Source organism: Hipposideros armiger, unplaced genomic scaffold, assembly GCF_001890085.2.
Source record: "Hipposideros armiger isolate ML-2016 unplaced genomic scaffold, ASM189008v1 scaffold_173, whole genome shotgun sequence".
Lineage (NCBI taxonomy): Eukaryota > Metazoa > Chordata > Mammalia > Chiroptera > Hipposideridae > Hipposideros > Hipposideros armiger.
Window position 1 is genome coordinate 1,779,260 of NW_017731523.1, and position 27,918 is coordinate 1,807,177.

The window sequence follows — 27,918 nt, forward strand, 5'->3', positions numbered from 1 at the left end:
TGGCAAGAAACTTAAGCCACCAAATACTTTTTGGACTTAAAGAATAAATAAATCCTAAAATAAGTATTCTGAGAGGTTCCCCCCAACATACTCCTTCATCTTATACTGGTAATCTGCAGGTTTGCCCTCAGACCATTTCTTTGCAAATAATTTCCCAGATTCCCTTGCCTATTTCCTTATGACTTGGTTCAAACAACAGGAGACCCTTATCAAAAGATTGAGGATGGAAGAAAGAGAAAATGCCTAGGTGTCCCTATTCCCCACCTCACGCACACACCCTCTCTGATTCAGATGACTTCTCCATCTCCAGCATGAAGGGCTATTTCTTTATGTCCCAGCTTTTGCCAGGAAGCATCTTTGGTGAATCTCATCCTACCAGGTAGATCTGACTCTCGGGCTCTAGTAATACCAACTCTTCCCCTGGTTTTCCACCATTGGCTGTAGAAGCATCTTCCTTCTGTTATTAATTCCTATGTTGCTATACTATTCCGTTTGGCTTTTGAGCTTTTCCAGCACCATTGTAAACAGTGCCTTGCATTAAATTTTTCTGATGAATGACATGGAATGGGCTCCATTTTCCAGACAGGATTGCAACTGATACAATGTACCTTAGTTTGGTCTCAAGACTTCTGTTTTCTAGTACTTGTGATATTATTATAGTCAATATTTTGTGTGTGTTTTTCCTTAATGTCAATTCATTACTTGATATCCAAGACATTTCACCAAGCTTTCTTCACTATTTCTATCTCAGGAGTTGAAATCCATTATCATCAGTAACAGTGGTATTAGTCAACTTGGCAGCCATCTTAAAGGATTCAAAGTCAATAAGAGTTTTGGGTGGCAAATTATAAAGTATTATTATTTAAATACTTGTCAAAGGAGTAGTAGCTTTTTAACAAAGATTAAATTATTCTGATTTATTTAAGCGAAAGGGCTTATAAGAGATTCATCTGAATAATAACAATTGCTTTGAATCATTAAACACTTTAATTGTACAGACCATTTTGGTAGTCATTACCCTTACAATATTCAAAACAGACCTGGGAATAAGAGAACACTATCAGGCTTCCTTCCCATTTTAAAGATCTTGCTACAAACAAAACAGAGAACTTGCTCATCACACTGACAGTGGCAAACATAGGGTTAGGGACTGGTTTCTCAGTTCCAAGCCAAATTTCTGTCTTAACCCTACTGCTACCCCTCAGTAGGCAACACATTTAGGTATTGTGAGAAGAGTCTGGAAAAGATAGGTGGTGTGCTATGTGGGGGCGGGAAATGAGTTAACTTCAGATTTAGGAGGCTCCCAGAGACTCTACTAAAATGAAAAGTGTCATCTGAGGTTACCCATTTGCAGTACTCCATAAAATCTGGAATCACAATGAATGGCCTGCTACTACTTTCCACTCACTGTAACAAAGGCCTGCTGCCTATCTTTCTTGCAGTTAGAATAAACTAAACAGCCATGATGTTTTTATAAATGCAGATGAACTTTCAATATCACCATGATTACAGAAATACAGGATGACCAATTACATGGTATTGACAGCCAAAGACAACTGTATTTAATATTTAGAGCTGAATGATATCAAATGAAATCATCTTAGGAAATTTGCTAAAGATTTCAATGCATAGGAGGAGAAAAAATAATAAGAAAATAATTTACAAATATATGCGATAAAAGACCAACATTAGCATCAGTATTTGGAGGATACAGAAAATGAAAATCCTATTGTTGAAGGAGAATAGCAACATATTTGTTACTTCTCTATTTCAAAAGTGAGTTTTACAATTGATCTAATATATACCGTATTTCCCCATGTATAAGATGCACCCTTTTACAAAAAATTGGGGGTCTAAAAACTGGGTGCGTCTTATACAGTGGTTGTAGATTTTTTACTTGCATTTCCCACAAGTGATGAGGAGTTGTGTGACTTTTATGATGAATAAAACTTGAGTTCAATAACTTTATGTAATACATTTTTTTTTTCAAATTTCGAGGCCCAAAATTAAGGTGCATCTTATAGATGGGAACATCTTATACACAGTACTTCAGATGGACCCAGTGAGGTAAAATAGATAGGCATCAATGATCTCCTTTTACTAATGTGAAAATGTCTGAATCTTAAAAAGATCCTGTGGGCCTTTTGAGCTTCTCCTTTTGCTTGGCCTACTCCAAACTCTTTGGAGTATACTTTTGCTTCTAATAAACTGCTCTTCCACTAAAAAAAAAAAAAAAAAAAAAAAAAATTCTGTGATTCACTAAAGGCAGTACAGTTCATAGACGGCAAAGCTGGCACTTAATGGCAGATGTCACACCCAGCACTTGGAAACCACCATGCTCTGTTGATTTTCAAGGAAGTTGGGCTTTAGAAATGGTTTGCGTATTAAAATAAAATAAAAAGAAAGCAAACTAAGGAGGAAGAGGAGAAGGATGAGGGAGGAGGAGGAAGACAATGATGAAGGTGGCTTGGAACAAATTCTAAAACAAGGAGTTGTCAAGTAGGCAGGAGAATAGGTATTTGGTGAAGGGTACTGGGCCTAGCCATCATGGGATTAGGGAGAAATATCCTGGGAGGTGTCATAAATAAAGTGAAATAAAGTGAAAAACTGATCATTACTGAGTATTAGTATAGGCCGGGGGTACTGACGTTGAAAAAATATCCTTCAGAGACATAATCTCTTCTCTTCTGCAGAATACCAAAATCCACTAAATTATAAACAGTGAGAGAACAGAGGCGAGGCTTTTTTTCTTTGCTGTATGCCCTGAAGCTAGCATTATAATTGTGTGTAGTGGGTATTCAGTGAATGCCTAAAGAATTAAATTGATGATTCCAAGCTACATGGATCCTACAATATTTTCTAAGCTCATGCTTTTCATATTTCAAATCTTTTTATGTTATACACTAATTCTTCACATATGTAAGTCATATTTTCCTAAATGTTCATAGAGAGTGTGGACCTTGCTTTGCTACTCCGTTGCATAAAGTAGTATATGTAAAGTCACCAAGTAGAAATACTTTTAAAATGAGTCGATAAAAGAAGGAAAAACATTTTGTGCTGGCTGACGTTTCATTCATCATTGTATAAAGGTTGGCAAAAAAGTAATGTCAGATTGAGTTTGAGGGGGGAAAAAAAAGCTAAAATTGAAAGAATTCCCAGGTAATCAATATTCTTTTTATAGTAGTGGTACATTTGCTCATTTTCATTTATATTGTTCCATACATGGTACATCTCTGAATTCTCCTCAAATCAGAACTATAAAAATCTGTCTTGGTTGACCATTAAAGAATAATTTCTCTAAGAATTGGCTGTATCAATTTAAACTGAATAATAGCAAGATAAGAGCCCTTACAATGTGATTATTTCTAATTAGCTAAGCGCTGCTCAAAATACACTCTCCACCCCCATCCGCATATTTCATGCTGTTATACCAATGTTACATTACCATGGCCATTTATACAATCTTTGTTTGGATAAAGCATAGGGAATTCTGGTTTGAAAGCCCATGTTTCTTGAGTTAAGCCAGAGAGGAAACATTTTCTGAGCTTCGAATGGCCTGCTTTTGAGGGCTGTTTACTCCTGATGGCACCTTTGCAAGCTCCTTCTTCAGTGCCTCCATGCAAAGAAACTAAACAGGACAACTAATCATATTGAACATATCATTTTAGTGTAGGGATCTCCTCTCTATATTTCCTTCTAGAACAAATTAACTTACCAACAGCCTACTACCTTGATAGTCACATGACCTACACCCCCCCACACCCCCCACACCCCCTGCCAAACGTCCCAAGGCAGGCACCTGATCAAAGGACCATCAAACCACAAAAGGTCAAAGCCACAAAAAATCAGGACAAACCAGAAAGGTGGATTAGATGAAAAAGACTCCGTATCTGAGATTTTGAGCTAACACCCTCCTCAATGTTTCGGCAAATGATAAACAGCATCAAAATCACCTGTGAACACTTCTAAAGGATGCTCACAAGAACAGCACGTCCTAAGATAGCACATGCCGAGGTTAAAGGTCCACAGAATCTCTTGTTACTTTTGCTTATATTTCCTTCTAAGACTAGGAATAGGAAATGGGAAGCTGGGGTACGCTGGGCCAAGGCGCAGGGCTTGCTGCATAGTAGGGCCTCAATAACTGTGAAATAGATCACCCAATAGATGGGTGAAAGGATGGGAGGAAGAAAGGTGTAAAGACTATAATACTCTTTAAAAATTTGGAATACTTCTTTGTTGACTATGACTGCTAATAAGATCATTTATTCTATTGCATAGATGAATAAATTTTCTCAAATATATACATCAGAATAGGTGAAAATCAAATGAAAGATCAAGGGAGCAGATAGGAGGGAGAGCAAGTCATGGCAGGAGAAGGGAGAGAGGAAAGGTGAGCAGAGGGAGAAGACAGGAGAGGAGAATAAGAAAAGGGAGAGCAGAAGAGGGCAGTAAAGGAGAGAAGAGGAAAGTGGCTGGGAAGAGCACTTATTCTAGTCTAAATAATCACTTAGGGGCCGGCCGAGTGGCGCGATGGTTAAGAACTGGCTTGGGACGGCAGAGGACCCCGGTTCGGATCCCACATATGAGGGCCAGTGACACTGCCCTCCACAGCTAAGATGTTGAACAACAGCTCAACCTGGAGCTGGGCTGCTGTAGTGGGTTGCCATGAGCTTCCATGTGTAGCCAGCAGCCAGCGTGAGCGGCCAGCAGCCGCAGTGAGTGGCCGTCCAGAAGCCGGCGACTGATCTGCCTCACCCGGGAAGAGCGCAATGATGGTGCCAACTTGGGCCAGTGAAGCAACATCCTCCACAACTAGACTGAAGAACAAAAGGACAGCAACTTGTCTGTTCCTCTTCCCCCAATTCCCCAGCACTGTTCCCATCCTCCCAATTCCCCAATTAAAATCTTTAAAAAAAAAAGAAATTAAAAAAAATAAAAAATAAATAAATAAATAAATAAAATAATCACTTAGATATGGTTATCTGATTAGCATCTGGGTCTCCCCCAGGACTCCAAGCTGAGGGAGCAGGAACTAGGTCAGTTTGGGCTCTCAGCTGTACCTAGCACAGCGCCAGCCCCAGAGTACAGTGCTTCTCAAATTATCTGTGATGGCTAATAGGGTCTTTTTATTTCTGATCTGGCATGGACAAAGAGTTTGTAAAATTAGGAAAAAAAAAAAATCCTGAAACAGGACCTACAAAACATAAACCCATTTATTTATTATTAACTTCTACAGACATAAAATTGTTTTGTTTCCAAATCCTGTACTTATCTTGTCATGGACCAGTAAGAGTTTTGAGTACCAACTGACCAAGTAGAAACTCATTAAAAATGTGTAAAATATCTAAGCGATATAGACAGCAGAGCACCAACAGTTCAGCAATAAATTGTAACATGGCTTTTCTGGAATTTGATCTATTTATTTTTTCCACATTTTATAGCCACCACAAATCTGGGAAGATAACAGTGGTGAATATAATTCCTATTTTTAAATAGTTACATTGAGGGCCAGGACAGGCTTGTTAACTGATGGTCCCACATGGAGTAGCAGAGTACAAGAGAACTCAGTTCTCTTGACTTCCAGCCCAGGGCTTTTTTTCATAGGCCTCAGTGGCTCTTTTAGTCTGCAATCAAATTGGACATGGAGCATTAATTAGTGAGCTGCAAGCACTTTCGTTTTCACTTTTGGCTAGCAGACTCCAGTGAATCTCTAATTTACACATTTCAGCCTGCAGACATCTGCAGACCAATATTTTAAGAGCTAGTTATTAATTTGGCTTAGCCTCCATTTCTGTGTCTATAATGTTAAGATGCATATTCCAATGGCACTCCAGTAGAGACTCTGCCACAATTAATCGCACCCAAAAGATAAGTGTGTTGTCAGCTTCATTCCACCTTTCTTTAGTCTGTAAATTGTCTTTTATAGTAACAGCTCGTATAAAAACAATATAAAAGCAATGACAACTACAGCAAGTCATTAGAAAAATGTCCTTTCCAAAACTGATTCAAAATAATGATTAAATAAAACTTATATTTGAAATCTTGGCAACCATTTTTTTTTTCCTAAAATTTTATTAGGGAACAGCTATGGTTATCGGCTACACATTGCTTTCATGCTACAATGGCATAGTTGACTCTTTTTAAAGAAAGGCTCTGCTCACAGTGGCCCATGAGGGATCAAACCAGCAACCCTGGTGTTATCAGCACCACGCTGTAACCAACTGAGCTAACCAGTCACCCTTTGGCAACCATTTTTTTAAAGATATCTATTGAACTATTATTTATCTACCCTGTCTAGAAAAATACATACACCAAGCCGTTAACAGTTGGGAATATAGTGGACTAGACTGAAGAATAGGAGACCCTTTCTCTTTATACATTTTCACATGTTTGGAAATTTTCCTCATAAATATATACTTAAATAAATATGTAATGTTTTATTAATAATATATTGGTGATAGAAGTGATTCTAGTAAGTCTAAAGACTTTCATGATGTATGTGTTAAAACCAATGGGTCATATTTTACTACTTTATCCAATGAACTTTGAAATAAACCAACATAGAAGGCAGGTTCTTAGCCCTCTAGTAGATGGATGAGGAAACTTGGGTGGAGATATGAAGCTGAGATTCCAAAAGAAATATGTATAATGCCAAAGTCTGTATGTTTCCCATTTCCCTATGCTGCAGGGCAATGAAAAATTAGTACATTGTATCAGTTAATGGAATCTCTTTGTATTTCTAACTTAGGTATCATGGAATGGAAAAACCAACAAAAAAAACATGTGAGACACGCACCTGTGACAGTGACACAAGTCAGAATTCAGAGTAGTCTTATGCCAAAATTGTTCATATAAGTTGGGGCGGAAGTATATTTGATATTTTAACTACCCTACTGAATTTTTTTCTGTTATTATAATATCAGTAAAACATCTGTTTTGTCTCAAAAAGTTAGACACATGGACCGGCCAAGTGGCACGATGGTTAAGAGCTGGCTTGGGATGCCAGAGGGCCCCAGTTCGGATCCCACATATGAGAGCCAGTGACACTGCCCTCCACAGTTAAGATGCTGAACAACAGCTCAGCCTGGAGCTGGGCTGCCGTGAGTCGCTGGCAAAGGCGTAGGCTGCAGCCCCTGTGGCAGTGGGTTGCCATGGGCTACCGTATGTAGCCAGCAGCCAGCGTGAGCGGCCAGCAGCCGCAGTGAGTGGCCGTCCAGAAGCCGGCGACTGATCTGCCTCGCCCAGGAAGAGTGCAATGATGGTGCCCACTTGGGCCAGTGAAGCAACGTCCTCAACTAGACTGAAGAACAAAAGGACAGCAACTTGTCTGTTCCCCTTCCCCCAATTCCCCAGCGCTGTTCCCGTCCCCCCAATACCCCAATAAAAATCTTAAAAAAAAAAAAAGTTAGACACAGGTACAGAGAAGATGTTAAATTGGCAAGGATCACTGCAGATAATTTTATCTGATGACCAAAAATAGTCTAAGACGGGGAAAGCATAATGACAATATTTGCCAGATAATAAACCTAATTTTCTATCACAGGTCCAACAGCACATAATTTGATTCTAATTGATAATTCCCCAAAACCTAAGTACTTAAAATTTGTAAAATAAGCGAGTTACAAACAACATCATGCTACTCCCAGCACTGCTATTTCTCTTGACCAGTTAAAAACTCTGATATACATTTTAAGAGAGGGCAGGCCACTAAGAAAACTAAGTCTTGGGGTCAAGAAGAAACAATGCTAAATGAACAGGTTAAAATGCTAAGCTCTAAAGAAACCTTAAGAGAAGAACTTGGGAACAATGCTGTAAGAATTTGTAACAAAAACTGAGTAGGAGGTAAAAAAAAAAAAATTACATTCTTGGGCTTTTTTCCCCCACTGCCCACTGTGAAGAATGACACCCAGAGGAAAGAACTAAGGGCAAAGAGGATCACTGATAGCCTCTGTTTGGCAGGTGTTAAGAGAAGCATATGTCTCCTTCCTGATATAGGTAATAGTCATCCCTTGGGAACTTATTAGCTAAAGAAAAAAAAAAAAAGCCTTGGTTATCACCCTTAAATTTCCTACTCACTTAAAGCAATTTCTAAGAGAGAGGAAACACATGTACAGCATTCTCTAATAAAGCCATGGCTTCTGGGATTTTTCTAAGTTTCTAAGCTGCTTTCCAAGCATTAGAAAAGCATTATATGTGATTTTTCTTTCTTCTATTAACTAATTGAGCAGACTATTCTAAGACAAAGTTGGAAGGTATAGGCAGCATCAATCAAAGTTAATTTCTTATTCTCCTTTTTAAAATTACCTTAGATTTGTTCGACAAATCATTGTATTAGCCGTATTGTAATGTGGATTGCTGTTCTTAATATTCATTATACAAGGCTAAGCTTTATAATCTTACAGCTATCTTTTACTGAAAGGAGGCCCATCCACATCCCACAAAGGAGATTTAAGTGAGTCTGTCATAGATAAAGCAATAGCCCTCAAAGTGTTTACTGTTGCGTGGAGTTCTGCATGTGATTTAAAAGTACAGAATTAACAGCAATATAAAATTACACATAGATATGCTCTCAGGGCCAAAAAGTGAAAAACTTTTTCTACAGGTTACGAAGTTTGAATATCGTTTAGTGTATTTTGAGGTTTTGACTCAGATATTAACCCACCGACTCCATTGAAGACCTGACTATAAACTTTGCCCTCTCCACCCTCGGGCTCTAATTTTCTTACCCTTTTCTACAATAGTCAATGAAACGTATGAATGAGGCTGCATATGGAAAGAGGCGGGTTCCCTAGCCAGTAATGGTCTCCTCACATCCAAACACGAAAAACTTAAGGTATCCTTCCCGTCAGGCCCCTTTCTCTCTATATGTGAAAAAAGAAAAATTGGGCCAGAAAATATGATGGTGTTTCTAAAGTTCTGAGACATGTCCACCGTTTCCTATCCCAGTTGTTATGAACCCCAGTGGATTCATATGGAAGAGAAATGTTGGGCAAGTTGTCTGTGGATCTTTAATTAATCATCTCCAAAGCTCTTAGGCAAAGTGAAGGAAAGGTATATCATGTATATTCACAGACTAACTTTATGAAACAAACAACCAAAGAAATAAGAAAGAAAGAAAAGGAAAGAAAACCCTGAGCAGTCATTGAAACTTAAGCTGGTACACGAGTGATAGTACGCGGCTGCTATCTTTTATGAAGCACCTAGTACAGCGCAAATTTCTTTGTATTAGTTATCTCCTTTAATTCCCAAAACAATCCTATGAAATAGTTATAATACAGAAAAACTGTATCTGCTAATGCCTTCCTAGATGACCACCCCCACATTATCGCCATACTTCCTTTTCTCTCAGTACTGTATTTTGTGCTAACTTTGGTTATAGCACTTTCACACTTGTGCAAAAACAAAACAAAACAAATAGATGGAATAACACTGTGGTTAAGAGAATGGGTTTTGCAGTCACAGAAACATAAATTCAAACCTAGGTCTGGTACTTACAAGTTGGGTGGTTTGGATATAACCTCTCATAGAGACAACAGGGAAAACAACTTCCTGTTAGAGAACTGATAGGATTAAATGAGTTACTGTTTACAGAGCACCTAGTCCCACACCTGGTCCACATGAACAAAGCGTTTAGCATATTTGAGGGGAGAGGCAGCCTCTGTTTTTTTTCATTTTCCTGAAGTATGCCTATGCAGGAGGCCCAGAGGAAGTGTTCTTAATGGGTGATGAATGAATGAATAAATGGATGCATGCATGAATAATCCTTTGAATCTCAGAACAGCATTCTTTGTATTAAAGCTACAATTGTCTCCATCATTTTCCTTTTCCTGGAGTAGCATACGTTTCTGTGACAGTAAGTGGCTGCTATCATTTTTAAGGACCTAGTGCCATACAAGTTTCTTTATATTAGCTATCTCCTTTAATTCCCGAAACAAGTCCATGAAATAGTTATTATATAGAAAAACTGGTCCAGATTGTGTCCAATGGCCTGCTGATTTATAACATAGGGCACATATATACATAGATACCCAAGGCAAGAACAAAAATGAGTGTTTCCTTATCATTACCTCTTCATGCAGCATCCAAAAATGAGTTTGTACAATGTCTCATTTGAGATATTTAAGAGATGCAGAGTGAGCTGAAATAATCCTCTGCTATTAGTTTTATGACTTTAAAAATGTTATTTGACCTTTCTAAGCATCAGTTGCCTCATTTCTAAAACAGGGACATAATAGTAACTATGTGTGCCTGGCAGTATCGTGATAATTAAATGAGATAATGTGTACAAAAAGGTGTATTGTGTAAGGATAAAAGGATAAATTTTCTTTGAGGAGAGAGGCAGCTGTCTTCCCAGCATCCCTTCTTTGGAGATGTCCTTTAGAAAACACATAGGTGTGATAAGAGGACCAACCTTTTGATTTTCAATGCAAAATTGGAACTTCTGACCCTTCAAACTCTTAAATGCCTGCCTCCATAGTTAGCTCAGGGCTTTCTCTCACAAGATAAATAGGAGATAATCACAGGTCCATCTATTTATGTCTCAAGGAAACAGAGAAGTTGCAATTGTTCTTTAGTCTAATTTAATGTATAAAAATATGTGTGAAATTTTATCCAGACTTTGTAGTCACTTTCATCATACCTCACATCCTTACTCTATAATAAATTGTGTTTTCTTTCTTCCTTCTATATAGGTACAGAGGAGTCTTTTTTGGCAGGGTTCTTTTATTTTCCCACAATTAAGAAATGATAAAGGGCCAAAAAAATCTTAATTGTTGAGGTTGTTATTATAATTATTATAATCATTATCATTTCAGGACTACACCGATAGAAAATTGTGTCAGTTATCCACATAAAAAATAAAATAAAATATTCCTGTCCCTATCTAATCTAGTTAAGTCATACAAAAGTGGTTTCCTTAAAAATTCAGCTGAATATGTAAGTTTTCCTCATTTATTTTATCAGATATTATTGCCAAGAACAGAGTACAAAAGTTCCCTAGTTAAAAATTATTAAATTTTAGGGAGACTCTAGTAATAAATGATAAACTTCTTTTTGATTATCCTAGAAAGTTGTACTCCCAAAGGAAAATTCATGTCAGGTTTTCATATAGTCTAATTGCTATACACAAATATTAAAGAGGAAATAGAGCAATTAAACAAATGCTAAAGATGCTATAAAATTTAATGCAATAATGTGACCTAGAACAAACTACATTATGAGTTAACTATTATAATTAAATGCAGCATTTGTTTTTTACAGCTTAAATATCAAACAAAATGTCTATAATCAAATTTATTGCTGCCTCCGTTACCATGACTGCTCTCCCCACAACCAACCTCTTCCTTTGACTTTCTCAATGGAGTAATGGCACCCATGGGTTTCCAACTTTGAAAGTTTCTTAATGCTACCCAATCATTGGCCAAGTCTATCATCTGTGTTTGTTTTGTCACACTGCTTATCACAGATATTTTGATTTTTTTATCAGTTATTTCCACCAGACTGAGTGTTTTCAAATGCCTGACTGAACTTTAGCATTTTGCCCTATAATTCTTATCCTCTGTCTTGTCACCCACCATTTGACAAGGGCCAAATAAACCTTAGTTGAATGAATTAATATACGAAATTCCATAAATTATAGGTCTATGATTTCTTTCTCATCTATTCCCTACTTTTAATATCAGTACTTCTATGCTAGTTTAGGCTCTTAGTCCTAATCACGTCCCCTAACTATTGCCCATACCATCTATTCATCCCACTCCACATTTGTAGGATATAAAGCACCATGACCATATTTCTCACTCTGGTTCACAAATGCCCACTGCCTTCAAAGGTGTGTCATCAAAAGTATGAAGCCCAGACTGACAGTCCGGTCTTTCTAGAGACTAATTTCACCAACTGCTCCAGCCATCTTTCCCATACACCAAGCTACCCATTTGCTTCCATGCAACCCTAAGAAAACAGATAAATTTAGCCTCTTATATATTTGTCCTGACACACATAAAGTCAAACTTAGAAAATGTAAAAAGAAAACTTTTACATCAGCATAAATCCCAAAATTTTAAAAAGAGAAGCAGAATCATTGTTACATTACAATTTTCTAGAGTGGCATTTTCTAGAGTATCATAGAATTGAATCTTACATAAATAATCAAATTGAACCTTTATATGATTTTTAAAAGCAAATACAAAAAGTGTTCATATAACCTTTTGTGCTGCAGATTTTTATTTTCCAACGTTTATATAATACACATGGTCAACAATCAACTGTACTGTGTAGTGTTAGAAGCTATTCTCAATTTACATGAAAACTGACCATGATGCAAGCATGTATTAATGCCTCCCTTGTGACTTTGTTGAATATTCCCTAGCAAAAGTTTCTATTGTGATCTCCCATGCTATTATTTTTTCTCTTTTTCGGCACTCCAGTTTCCCATGCAAAGGTTCAGACCATTTCCAGATCACCTACTAAACTCAGAGCTTTCAGAAAACCTCGATGTCCTGAACATTTTTTATCTTAAACTGATTTCTGGACTTTCCCAATTACATTCCAAACTTCTGAGATCAGTTCAAGAATGAAGCAACTTGTTTTTTTCAAAGATTGCTGAAGGGGTGCCTTTCAAGGTATAATTAGGCTTTGGAGGATGGATGACCTGTTCCTCTCCCAGCAAGACCTGGACTGAGTATAGGGCCCAAATCAAGCTTGCCTGGGGAGGTAACAAATCTCCATCTGTCTTCAACTTACAGCATTTGGCTCCAATTCAATCACTACTTAATTTCCAAGAGAAATAAGCACAGAAGATGGGAAATGGAAAATTCTAAGTGATATAATAAGTTTTTGGTTTGTTTTGTTTTTAAACCGGTTAAGACTTCCTCTAGAAAAACTTTGGTTAAGGTAGTGAATGGGCTAAATCCATAGCTTACTTACTTTTCAATTATCAGTCATGTTTTAAAAAAATATACTTTATTCTGTTGCAGCAATAAATGGTGCCCATGTTTCGTTTGCCACCCTCCTTCTCTCCCAGTTCTATTTTATTAATTCCGAGCTTAGCATCATATAGCAAACCCTAAGTTTTTCTCTTTTTAGCATAAGGTCATCATTTTCCTCATTTTTACCCAAAATTTATGAAGACAGATAAGTTACTCTAGCTTGGTGTGTGTGTGTGTGTGTGTGTGTGTGTGTGTGTGTGTGTGTGTGTGTGTGTGTGTGTTTGTGGGGGCGGGGGTGGCTTGGAAGGTCTGGCTGGGAGGGCCTGGGAAGAAACAGCAGATTTGCTCTTTCTCTTTGTGATTTTTAAGGGTCCTATCCTGAACTATTAATAAAAATCACTGAAAAGAGGTTGTCAGAATAATTAGGAATCATTTACTGAAAGGGTCTCCAGACTTGCGGCTTTGTCTCCATTTTCTTAAGGAATATCAGGTTTCTGCATAGTTACAACCCGAATGCTATTAAGCCAAGTATGACCCTTTATGGTTTTTGTGTGTATTTTCTTACATACAAAGAAAATAATTTTATGGAGCCTTCTAACATGATTGTTCCTTCAAGTCTAAGATCTACAGTCTATTCTAGCACTAAGTTTTAGAGAAAAGGAGTATATGTGTGGTTTGTGCTCTGCTTTAACAGCAACACCCAAATCTCTCATTCTGATAAATACAAGCAGCACACTTCCAATGGCAATTACATATTTCTTTATGATAATGGCTATATTTAGCATACGCTGTTAATTGTAGTGTGGTAGTACATCAGTAGCCTAAGGTTTGGAACATGGGAAACAAAACCCAATTTCTAAATACACATTATAAACATATGGCCATGATCAAAACAATTAAAAAAACATGATAAATGCAGCATAATACAATTTTTGCTATGAATACTTTAAATTAAAAAAATATATACCTTCAGGATAATACACACTGATATTCAAAGCCACAGCTTACATACTAGTAATGTAATATATAAAATCTATATATTCTTGAAAAAGTTTTTTATTATTTTTGGATGTGGATTAAAGTATACTTTGAAGTAATTAAGTTTTTAAAAGATTAGACATCTCCATAATAGCTAGCAATAGCAAACATTTCAAATCCATAATGTTTCCTAGCTCTTAAGCTAAAATATATTGAATCCTTAGTAATTCTGGAAAGAACTGTGCAAATACAAACCAAGAGGAAAAATAACTAAATAAACCCACATAGGCAGCTCCCCCCAGAACAAAATCCACTTGAGGCAAAGCAACAGAAAATCCTGGAAGATTTACACATTGCACTGCTTTATGCTGACAAGCAGCATCAAATAAAAGAGCTAAACAAATTAATCTTCCCCAAAGAATACCTTTTCATCATATTATAACCACCTTAAAAGAACTAAACCACTTGTATGCTTCTAAAAAGGGGTTCAAAAAAATGTATACATAATTGAAGCAGAACATTTGTAATCCTAAAATGAAATCTCATCACTTTTGGTGTTGAAAAAAAACACACCTTTTAGACATAGATTTTTCCATGAGTTTTTTTCTCTCACTATTGAATTTTAAACTTAAAAGCACACATATCGAGGGTAAATAAAGTGCCAGAAACATATAATACTTTTTTTTTCCTTCTCCAATTTTCACATGCTTCCAGGATTTTAGATGGATGTTTCCAAAGTATTTAAATTTTTTCCTCAAGTTTCTGACATGGTCCACCCTTTAAATACCACCTAAGCTGGGGAAACACTGCCGGTCTTACTTATCAGAGTCCCCTCCTGTTATTCTACTGCTGCATGGGACAGTCTTCAACAAGACTTACACAAACCTCATTCATCAATATTCTACTCTGGAGGAACTGACACTTACTGTGAATTCTGTTCTTCAACTTAAATACCAGTGTCTGTGGAAGGCCAATTCTATCATTGCCGAGACAGCATCCCTCAGGCGAGGTCCAACCTTTCTCTCCAAGTGCACCCAGGGATTAGTCTGACTTCCCCTAAATTCTCTCATTTGCACAGTAAGAGCTAATCTTTCCTGTATGAAGCAGGAGATGGTGTTGCTATGACAACAGAGCACATTCTAGCAGTGGGACTACAGAGATGAGCCTTCAAAGACTCAGGGAAACATGCACTCAGTTTTCCTCCAGGGCGATGGGCTCCTTCCTTTAGGATTTAATCCCCCAACAAGTTTACCAACAGACTGGGTTGCTGATTATCTATGCATTTCGCTACAGGGATATCACTGGGTAAGAACATAGCTGGGAGATCACAGAATTAATTAATAAAAATGCCATTCTCCGTTATATTAAATTTCCAGTTGTAAATGCTCTGTATAGCTGTTTAAAAACAGTACCTTCATTTAAATTGAAAGCATTGTGCTTACTCTAAGTTTTTCTAAAATGGTATTAATGTGTTGAGAACTGCATTATCAAAGGGAAAGCTCTGTCTTTTTTTGTTTGTTTGTATATCATCACCGTTGTATCATCTTGAAGGTTAAATACACACACACACACAGGCACACACACACACATCCATTTTCTCTCTCCAGCATCAATGTCTGGAGCCTTGAGGCTTCAGGGTGGGGGAGGGGATGTGCTAACAAAAGCAAATCCTTGCAGCCACATTTTGCATACATCTATTAACCAGGGAATAATCACAATAAGCATTAATCACTTAGAAAAATAATCCTCAGTGGAATATAAGTGCCTATGCAACAACAGAAAAGATCTAGTATCACGTCATATTATACGAGGGCAAGTTATACATATTATTTGCAAATACACCAGTTACGTTTTTTGGAAAATTATTAACACATACATTATTACACATTTTAAATATTGGGTTGTCGGAAAAGTCATGATGTAGTTTTCCTACATTTTTCATTGCAAAAATGCGCCATGACTTTTCCGACAACCCAATAGTTGATAATGCATTTAATAGTCCTAAGCGTGTACTATTTTGAACATTCATTTTTCTTCAGAACCATTCCTGTGAATTCAAACCCGTCCAGCTCTTTGATTGGAAGGAAAGGACATGGGGACAAAATAGTTTTCCCCTCTCAACAGCAGAGGTTTACGACAGGACCTTGAGTGAGGTTTCCACCCAGGGAATAAGCTGAACTGTCTTTTTTTACACCTCGATTTCCCCACGATCATTTCCATTTCTCAATCCTTTATGCCTGGAGCACTGTTACTATACACTACCCTTCCCCCACACAAGGCAGTAATTATTCTCCTTTGGGGCTGAGGCAACATAATCCACATCATTTTCACCTACTATTTCGAGTGCAGGCAGAGAACATGACTTTATGTCACTCACAGGTGAGGGGATCTATAACTTAGAAGATTCAATGTCCTATGGGCCTTCTAGGAAAATCACTGGGCTATCTTTACTTTTTGCTTATCACCCAATTGTGTGTGAAAAGCCTTAAGATATCAACTAGGATGCCAACATTGCAAATAATGCATGTATTTACATTTAGTAATTCATATAAAATGCACAGGGTGTGTTAAAACTCATTTGGATTTGTGTTTTTAATTGCTATTGTACCAAAAATAAATAAATAAATAACAGTTAAATTTGTTGAATGTATGCCTTAGTATATATCTCCAGGACACATATGTACTCACCTCATAGGTGGAAACAGAATGGTTTTCCCTCATGATCTTATTCCCACAGCTTTTTCTGAAGACACATTCTCATAATTCATAAAGTTATGGGAACTGTTTTCATTATGTATGTTATTATCTAATGAGTAAAAGGCTCTTTTTTCCCCCATTTTTCACTCTCATCTTCAGGGAAACTGGATAAATGCCAAAACATGTAAACAGCATATGGTTTACTTTCAAAATCAACCAACCAGAACTGCATATTTCTGAAGAACCTCATAGCTAAAAAAATATATATATATGTTAAAGAAATAATTTCCTGCTCTAATAGCTAATGTTTACCATCTGCTAATCCTTTTAAGACTAACTACTAGAGATCAGTCATATTATATATTTTTCAGATCGATCTCCCCCAAAAAGGATGATATTATTATTTTTTAAGTTTTTTAAGTAGGTCATGCTGAGAGTGCCACAACTTAGATTTAAATTTTGAAAACGAGTTATAACTAGCTGAAGTTATATAAGTGCCAGAAATCACTACTATTAGAAATTTAAGTTTTATAATTACCACTCATGTATTACTGTTCTAAGCCCCTAATTTTTCAACATAATAATCAGTATAATTATTAAATTACAATAATATGTTTGCCCTGGGAGGAACAGGGGCAGGGAGAGTAGGAGGAAGAGTATTTTTCTCAAAACCAGTTTTGAAGCTAAAGCCCAAGTCAGTCCTGAAAAAAGAGGCTGAGATACTGGGGCCCAAGGGAAGGGGAGCAAAAAAAAAAAGGTCCAAGGGCCATTTTTCTAGAAACCACTTTTTAAAAATAATTAACTTTTTCCCAATTACACTTAACATACAATACTGTATTAGATTTAGATGTACAACATAATGATTACACATTTATATAACTTACAAAGTGATCACCCTGATAAACCTAGTACCCATATGATGCCATACGTAATTATTATAATATTGACTGTATTCCTCATGCTATACTTTACATCCCCATGACTATTTTGTAACTACCAATTTGTATGTCCTAATCCCTTCCCTGTTTTTGCCCACTTCCCCAAACCCCATTCCAGCTGGCAACCATCAAAATGTTCTCTGTATCTATGAGTTTGTTTCTGTTTTGTTTGTATGTTTTGTTCTTTATATTCCACAGAGAAGTGAAATCATATGGCATTTAACTTTCTCTGTCTGACTTACTACACTCACCACAATACCCAGTAGCTCCATCCATGTTATTGCAGATGGCAAGATTTCATTCTTTTCTATGGCTACATATATACTTGTATATATGTACCATTTCTTCTTTATCCATTCATTCATTGATGGACACCCAGGTTGCCTCTATATCTTGACTATAGTAAATAATGCTGAAATGAACATATGGATGCACATGTCCCTTTGAAGTAGTGTAAGACACACCCAAAGGGCAGACTGGGCAGCCACCAGAGCTCTGCTAAAGCAAAGCCTGCTTTATAGGGTCAGCCCCTGCACAATAGCTCCTCCACTGTAGTCATGGCCAGTCCTCACAACTAATCAGTCTGAGGGTCAATATCTCCCACTGACATGCAAACAGCAACCAAGGCTCAACTACAACAGGAGGACACACACAACCCACAAAAGGGACACACCTGGAGCACCTGGCTCAGGTGACCAGGGAGACTGTGCCACTGGTCCCACAGGCCACCTACTACATAAGGCCACTCTACTAAGACCAGGAGACAGAATAGTCCCCTATAGCACATAGAAACAAACACAGGGAGGCAGCCAAAGTGGGGAGACAGAGAAACATGTCCCAAATGAAAGAACAGAACAATGTTCCAGGAAAACAAACAAACAAACAAACAAACAAAAAAACCCTGAATAAAATGGAGACAAGCAATCTACCAGATACAGAGTTCAAAACACTGGTTATAAGGTTGCTCAATGATCTCAGGGAGAACTTCAAAAAAGAGATAGAAAACATAAAACTGAAGATAGAAAACATAAAAAAGGAACCAGTCAGAAATAAGAACATAATGACTCCATTAGAGGGAATCAACAGTAGATTAGGTGAAGCAGAGGAACAAATCAGTAATTTGGAAGTTAAGGTAGCAGGAAACACCCAATTAGAATAGCAAATTAAAAAAAGAATCCAAAAGAGAGTTTAAGGGGCCTCTGGGACAACAAGTGTAACAACATTCACATCATAGGAGTATCAGAAGGAGAAGAGAGAGCACAATGAATTGGAAACCTGTTTGAAGAAATTATGACTGAAAACTTCCCTAACCTGGTGATGGAAACAGACATACTGTATAAGCACAGGAAGCACAGAGTCCCAAACAAGAAGGACTCAAAGAGGCCCACACCATGACACATCATAATTAAAATGCCAAATATAGGCAAAGAAAGAATCTTAAAAGCAGCAAGAGAAAAGCAGTTAGTTACCCACAAGGGAGCCCCCATAAGACTGTCAGCTGATTTCTCTGCAGAAACTTTGCAGGCCCAAACGGTTGGCATGAAATATTCAAAGTGATGAAAAATAAGGACCTACAACCAAGATTACTCTATCCAGCAAAGCTATCATTTAGAATTGAAGGAAAGATAAATGCTTCCTAGACAAGAAAAAGCTAAAGGAATTCATAACCACAAAACCAGTATTACCAGAAATGTTAAAAGGATTTCTTTAAGACAAAAAAAAAAAGAGATAAAAAATAAGAATGATAAAATGGCATTAAGTACATATCCATCAACAATTACTTGAAATGTAAATGGATAAAATGCTCCAATCAAAAGACATAGGAGGGCTGAATGGATAAGAAAACAGGACTCTTAACATATGCTGCCTACAGGGGACTCACTTCTGATTGAAAGACACACAGATGGAAAGTAAAGGGATGGAAAAGATATTTCATGAAAATGAAAGTGAAAAAAAAAAAAGCTGTGGTAGCAATACTTATACCAGACAAAACAGACTTTAAAACAAAAGCTATAACAAGAGTCAAAGAAGGACCCAGTAATCCCACTTCTGGGTATTTGTCCAAAAAAACCCAAAACACTACTTCAAAGTGGCATGTGCATTCATATGTTTGTTTCAGCATTATTTACTATAGCCAAGATATAGAGGCAACCTGGGTATCCATCAATGAATGAATGGATAAAGAAGAAGTGGTACATGTATACAATTACAATAAACTATTACTCAGCCATAAAAAATAATGAAATCTTGCCATCTGCAATAACATGGATGGAGCTACTGGGTATTGGGCTGAGTGTAGTAAGTCAGACAGAGAAAGTTAAATGCCATATGATTTCACTTCTCTGTGGATGATAAAGAACAAAACATACAAACAAAACAGAAACAAATTCATAGATACAGAGAACATTTTGATGGTTGCCAGCTGGAATGGGGTTTGGGGAAGTGGGCAAAAACAGGGAAGGGATTAGGACATACAAATTGGTAGTTACAAAATAGTCATGGGGATGTAAAGTATAGCATGAGGAATATAGTCAATATTATAATAATTATGTATGGCATCATATGGGTACTAGGTTTATCAGGGTGATCACTTTGTAAGTTATATAAATGTGTAATCATTATGTTGTACATCTAAATCTAATACAGTATTGTATGTTAAGTGTAATTGGGAAAAAGTTAATTATTTTTAAAAAGTGGTTTCTAGAAAAATGGTCCTTGGACCATTTTTTTTTGCTCCCCTTCCCATGGGCCCCAGTATCTCAGCCTCTTTCTTCAGGACTGACTTGGGATTTAGCTTCAAAACTGGTTTTGAGAAAAATACTCTTCCTCCTACTCTCCCTGCCCCTGTTCCTCCCAAGACAAACATATTATTGTAGTTTAACAGTGATACTGATTATTAGGTTGCAAAGTGATTCTCTCAGAATACTGTTCTTCCCATTGTCTTGGGGGTAATGTTCAAACAACTCATTATGGCAAAACAAGCATTAGAAATTACCTAGTACACTTACAAGAGATGCATATCATACATATGCCAGGTATTTGATATAATTTAATCCTCACAGCAACTCTCTGAGCTAGAGTGCTGTCCTCGTTTTATAAAATGTCTCTGGTTCAAAGCCCTGTCTTCCTCTTAAGTCTTCTTTCTGAGTATTTACCAAGAGGGGCTGTATGCTATTCTCATATTAAATAACAAAGTTCTCAGAACTCATCACACTCTCCTCTGATACCACGTCTTGTATAATGTCTCATTCTTTCTCTTTCTCTCTCTCTCTCTCTCTCTCTCTCTGACACATCCTCCTGTTTCTCATTCACCGGTTAATTCTAGTTTTTCCTTTAATGTCTAGCTCAGCATCCTCTTGTTCTTGGAAGACTCTCCTAAGTGCCTCCTGACTGACAGGTGCCCTTCGTAAGTATTTCCACTGTACCCCCTCTGCATATCATAGCCACTGTCTTCTGGAATTGTTAGTCTCCAAAAATGGCCAATCGACATGTGCTTCCCCTAATTTTCCCCTTGTGAAACATTCTCCCTAAATCTGAGCTAGTGTAGGACTCACTTTAACCAGTAGAATACAGAGAAAGTGGGCCGACTGAGTGGCTCAGTTGGTTAAGAGCTTGCTCAAGAGTGTGAGCTCTGAGCAACAGCGGTTCAACTCTGGGCCTGATCTGAGCTTCCAACAGGTGGCAGGATGGCTCAGCTAAAAAAAAAAAAAGAAGAATGCAGCGGAAGTGACTTTGCATCAGTTCTGGACCTAACCCTTAAATAGGTCTGTCAGTTTCTACTTTTTCGCTTTGTGGACTCCTGAGCCCCCAGGTAAGAAGTCTCACTACCTGCTGGAACATCCATGAGTAGAAATCACGTGCAGAACAATGTGGAGAGGCCACAAAGAAGTGAAAGAAACAGGCACAGCTGTCCCCGTGTCACATGTGTGCCAATGTTGCCCCTGGGATGAGCCTTCCAGCCTTCCCCCACCAAGGCACCAAACAACTGAGTGAGCCCCCTCTGATTGTCTGGGCCAAGAAGCCCTCAAACGACTGCAGTCCTAGCCAACATCAGAAGAAGCAAAAGCACTTCCAGCTAAATTCTGTTAACCACAGAATCATAAGATAAAATGGTTATTGTTTTATATGATTATGCTTTGAGGAGGTATTTTTATATAGGGGTAGATAACCTGAATATCATGTTCTCCAGTCACTGAGCAGCTTGAGAGAAGAATTCACACCGTATCTGCTCTGGTACTCACAGCCACTAGAACAGCATTTTGTACAGAACGTTTCTCAATAAATGTTTACTAAATTGAATTAATAAATTCAGTTCCCTTCAAATTTAAATATGCAACCTCCCAAGCTAATTTTTAGTGATCTTGCTCTACATATTTGGGAACTTAAATTAGTTCTGTACCAATCAGATTAACCTATTTACATGTCCTCACCCCATGGCCTAACTTCCCCCTCCCTACTTTATTTTTTCCTTTGTTTTTATCTCTCATCAAAATACTATGTGTTACTAATTTATGGTCTGCCCCAGAACATCCCTTCCTACTATTAAAATATAAGTGCCAGGAGGACAAGGGAAAAAAATTTTTTTTCCTACTTGGTTTACTGATTTATCTCAAGTACCTAGAACAACAGGGGCGCAATATTGTTAGTTGAATTAATTCATTATTTTAGGAGGAAATGGGCGTATTTGTGAGCCACACTGTAGAGAAAACCAGGACTTAGGGAAAGTACATAGCTGGTGTCTAAGGAGGAGGACTATACTACCTAAGACAAGGAATTTTGCTCCTCTGTGTTTCAGCAATCATTGCAGAAAGAAAATCCAGATGGAAATGAGATAATGTATATGAAGCACCCTGACATCCTCAGAACACAGGTGCTATGTAGACGCAGACAGACATCACATTTTCCCTTGTTGTATGATTTATTCCATGTTGCAAAGGTATTGCTCAGATATTCAGTATTTTTTCTTCAGAAAAAAAAACACTTCAAATTAACTTAGAGGAATGTACAAGGCTGCCATGACCTAAGTCACCTGCGTTCCATAGAGAAAGAAACCCTAAGATGTCTTATGAAACAAAAACAGTTTTATATTATCAGGTAGCAGTCACTTAAATGTATTATAAAGTATAAAAATGTCAGAGAGAGTATAATTAAGAACTATTATAGGAGAATATACATGTATTTAGTTAAGTCACTAGTTCATAATAGGTATCTGAAAGATGTTTGCTGAATTAGTGTTGAATGAATAAACATTAATCTTACATATAATAATTTAATAATAATATTTATTAAGATAATAAGCATTATCTTAATGATGCTCTTCAAGATATGGTGAATATGAAAAATGCAATGGGGTGTTATTACCAACATTCTAATCCTGTAGACCTAGCTGTATGGGGAGACAACAGCTCTAACAGTCTCTTGTACTATTTATTACAGTGTTTCCAAGTGGAGAAGCTGAAGAGATCTTTGGAAGAATTCCATTACACAAGATGACCTGATGGGATGGTGGCCAGGGCATTAAAGCCTTCCCACAAGAAGGTCAACCAGTAGTCTGACTAAACACTTTCTTTTGAGTTACATATTCAGCACTGCTGGAGTTACACTACTGGGTTGATTGTAAAGTGGGCTTAGGGAGGATACATTTGTTGTTTTCATCAGCTCTACATTAGTGGAACCATACATAAATGAAGAAAAAGAAAGCATAGCCAGTTTATTGAAACCTCAATAGCTTATTTTATTTACTTATCATGTAATATTTTTAACCAGCAATATTATAAATTCATTGAAGTAAAAGGACCAGGTTTTAAACTCCTGTTGTATCTTACAGCATTTAAAAAGAGTGAACCATTAGTAGACAATTAACATTGTTTATCATAGTTGCTACAACTCCTCTAGATATATCATTAGGAACTAACTCTTGCTTAAATTACCAAAGGAACTAATTGTGTGTTATTTAGAAAAATATATACCAGAGAAGACATTAAGTCTATCATCATAGGAAAAAAAATAAAACAGAGACATGGAAAAAGTGAGGTAAGGACAAGGCTGGGTGAGATAAGAAAAAATGGGCAAAAAAAAAAAAAAGTGAGGAATTAAAATAAATAGCAAATATCAAAGCCTGGAATATTAATGATTAACATGAAGATTCATTTGAAAAAACAAAAAAAGGTCTCATAGAAGAGAGATAACAAAAGATAATAGTTAAATATAGAGAAGTACAGAAATACAGCTCTTTAAAAAATTTGAAATGTGAAACAAATATGTAGTATTATTAATACTACATGTGATACTTGTGAATTGTAATATATAATTCAGTAATATTATTAATCGTGATATAAATCAATGATTATATAAATTTCTGTACTTTGTCTTTATGTATCATTATTGTTATCCACAATAAAGGGACAGCAAAGTAAATAGATCTTTATCTAATTCAGTTATTAAAGTGAGCATGTTTGGGTTTCAAAATAATCATTAATATGTTAAACAATTTATAGCAAAAGATTGAAATATTGGGTCTAATAATAGCATATTTCAATAGCAAACTGGAAGCTCTAAAAGAGCACCAAATGAAAATTATGGAATTGGAGAATACAGTGTCGTCTGAAATTGAAGTTCACTGAGTGAGTTTAACAGAAGATTGGACATGAGTAAAGAAAGGATAAGTGAATTTGAAGCCAAGTGAAAAATTAAACTAAAGCATAGAGAGAAAAAGATTGTTAAAAAATGACTGTCGATAATCTGTGACATAATATCCATTAATATAGATGCAATTATGCAATTGGAATCTTAAAGGGAGAGAAGAGAGCAAATGGGACTGAATTTTCTTGGGGTCAACAAGTCTGAAAAATTAAAGAAATTGATGAAAAATCTCAACCCAGAAAGCTAACAAGCTCAACAAACCATAATCAGATTTTACAACCCCCCACACATACCCCTGGACTTATCATAGGCAAACTGGTGAAAACCAAAGATAAAAGAAAATTAAAAGAAGACAGCAACAAAATATATAAATAAAGAATGAATGTACGAATGGACAATGGCCAGATCAAATATAAAGACGGAACTCTGACCCACAATCTGCAGCAACCATCCCAGGACACCAACCCATTTTCTGTAGTAACTAGCCTAGGAAGTCATCCTCTTTCTAAGTCAGACTTGTAGGAAATCAGGAAACTATCTCTAGCAACCAGCATAAGAAGCTGAACAATAACTTCTGTCACAATTAGTCCAAAATGGTCAGGACTTGATTAATAACTCAGAGCTTCCCTAATTTTTGTCCACACATTCAACTTAGAACCAACCAGAGAAAACCCTATGCACTCCTAATTACATAGGATGTCCCACTTCTAATAAGCCCACCTTTAGTTTCCCCATGCCAACTACTTCCAATTAGGGCATATCTGAAGCCTTGACTTTTTTTCACTGTATAGCTTTCCTACTCCTCTGCCTGCCTTTGAGTCTTTGACAAACACAACTGATGGTCGCTAACTCTTACTACGACAAGCACTGAATAAATAGCCTTTGCCTGTTTTCATTTGGTTGGTCTTCATTCATTTCCACCTAATATAAAGAAGAACAAAAATGACTGCTGACTACACATAATAAACAATCCAATCCAGGACACAAAAACCACAATTTTAAAAGTGTTTGAAGAAAAAATACTTATAACCTAAAATTTTACAATCAGTGAAAAAGTTCTTGAAAAATGCAAAATAAATATATATTCAATAAACAACAGCTGGGAGAACTTGTCATGAGCAGAATCTACACAACAAAAAGATAAAGTAAATCCCTCAGTACAAAGGTAAATAATTCCAGATGAAAACTCAGCTTAAAAGTGAAATTATAAATGTATAGAAAATATAAAAGACCACTTTTTAATCTTTCTGACTCTTATAGAATATAAACATGGAGTTTATAAATTATGAAGTGAAACATGAAAAAAATAGCACAAAAATAGTAGCAATTGGAAGCATATAATTTTAAGGTTCTTATATTAAAAATAAAATGATAAAGTATGAATTAAAAGTATGCTATAATAAGGTAGACACATATTGAAATTATAAGACAATCACAAAAAATAAAATTGAGCTAAAAATAGAAAATTACTCCAATTACAAGGTAGACGTTGTCAGACGGGAGATATATATCTAGATCTAGATCAATTGATCTATCTATCTATCTATCTATCTATCCATCCATCCATCCATCCATCCATCCATCCATCCATCCATCTACCTATCTGTCTATTTATAAAGAGAAAGGTGGTAGGGTCCATCCAACTACATGGTGTCATACAGAGCGATACTTTAAATATAAACCTGTAAAAAGGAAAATGACAGTAAAGGGCACACCATTCAAACTCTAATCATATGAAATCTGGTGTGGCTAATCAACATTAGACAAAATAGATTTCCAGACAAAAATGTATTGCCAGAGATACGAAAATATATTTGATAAAGACAAGGAAGGGTCTATTTATCAAAAAGACATGTTTTAAACGTATATGCATCTAATAACAGCTTCAAAACACATGAAGCAAAAATGGACAGGATTAAAGGGGGAAGTAGATAAATGTACAATTATGACAGAGATTTTAACATATATTCCTAAGTGATTAATATAATGAATAAATAAAAATCAGTAATGACGATACACTTGAATGACACTATCAACCAATTTATTTAATTGACAGATACATGTCAATACCGCACAAAACAAGACAGAATATTCCTATTTTCAGATGTACGTGAACCTTTCATCAAGTCATATTGTACATGGGACCATGGAACAAGTCTCAATAAGTTAGAAGTATTGAAATCATACAGAAGACAATTTAAAAATCTTAAAAAAAAAAAAATCCCATCACAACTTGCACCCCCCCCCAAGCCGCTTCCAGTGTATTTTCCATGCAAATGGTCTGTCTTGGCTCATGCTGCAAAATTTCCTAAAATCTCTCAAAGGTTCACAAAACCCAAACAAGCAGTATCTAGCTTCAGAGTGTCCCGTACCTCTTGCTGAATAGCCCTAAGCCTGGGCACTAGCAGCAGCTGGCCATGGTTTGCAGCTTGGCCTCTCAAGTCACCTCCAAGCCCAGCGCAGGTGACAAAATATCCGCGAGTTGCTTTATGGCTCATGCCAGTGGCCCTGGGTAGGGTAGAGGCTGAGACTAAACTTGGCCTGTGACGGAGCCCCTCACACAAGGCACCAGGGCTGGCAATGCCTGGTGGGAAGCTTTGGACTCAGCCAGAGCATCAACCTACCTGCCTCCGAGGGAGATGCACCCAAAGGGCAGCCTGGCCAGGCCCCAGAGCCCTGCTGAAGCAAATCGTGCTCCGTAGGGTCAGCCCCTGCACAGCAGCTCCTCCACTGTCGTTAGGGCCAGTTTTTACAACCAATTAGCCTGAAGGTAAATCCCTCTCACTGATATGCAAACAACAACCAAGGCTCAACTGCAACAGGAGGACAAGGACACACCTGGAGCGCCTGGCTCAGGTGACCAGGGAGACTGCGCCACTGAGCCCCATGGGACACCCATGACATAAGGCCACTTTACTAGGACCAGGAGACAGAGCAGCTCTACCTAATACATAAAAACAAACATAGGGAGGAAGCCAAAATGGGGAGACAAAGACACATGTCCCAAATGAAAGAACAGAACAAAGCTCCAGAAAAAAACAAAACAAAACAAAAACAGAAAACTAAACAAAATGGAGACAAGCAATCTACTGGACTCCGAGTTCAAAACACTGGTTATTAAGGACGCTCAGTGTTCTCAGGGAGAATTTCAACAAAGAGATTATTCCAAGAATAATTCCTGAAAGTGAAACTATAATTCAGACATAAGCCGAACATACTGAAAAGTCAACAAATCTACAAATCTTTTGGATCCATAAGAGAAAGGAGGACACAGAGCAGACAGTAGCCCCGAAGACTGGAGTCAGACAGGAGAATATAGGGAGGCTTAGCTTACCACAGCAGAGACTCATAAGAGGAAACCATCATGGGAAACAGTGCCTGGGTAGGAAGGCATGAACTGTAACTAATGAATTCTGGAGGCTCACGGTGGACAACTCGGAGAGTAAAAAACTCCAGGGGAATCCAGTCATAGAGGTGTGGCCCACAATATTGTGCAACTTACCTCCAGGAGCTCCACCAGATTCCCACAGTAAATATCAGAGAAAAATCCCCTTGGGCATCTGGCAGGGGGAGGGGAAAATGAACCATTGTGGATTTCTTTGGATTAATACCCACGAGTGGAATTGCTGGGTCACAAGGTGGTTCTATTTTTAATTTTTTGAGGAACCTCCATACTGTTTTCTATAGTGGCTGCACCAATTTGCAATCCCACCAACAGTGCACACTCTTTTCTCCAC

General features: G+C 37.2%; 1 protein-coding gene across 7 annotated transcripts in view; it reads right to left on the reverse strand.

Moving 5' to 3' along the window:
• NOL4 (nucleolar protein 4) overlaps positions 1–27,918 on the reverse strand; it is a 318,494-nt gene that overhangs the window by 158,826 nt on the left and 131,750 nt on the right. The window contains exon 1 of one of the 7 annotated variants that reach the window (XM_019652133.1): positions 14,831–14,916. The exons of the other annotated variants lie outside the window; for them this stretch is intronic. The gene's annotated coding sequence lies outside the window, so the exon portion shown is untranslated. Of the gene's footprint in view, positions 1–14,830; positions 14,917–27,918 lie in introns of those variants that run through there. 7 annotated transcript variants of the gene reach the window in all.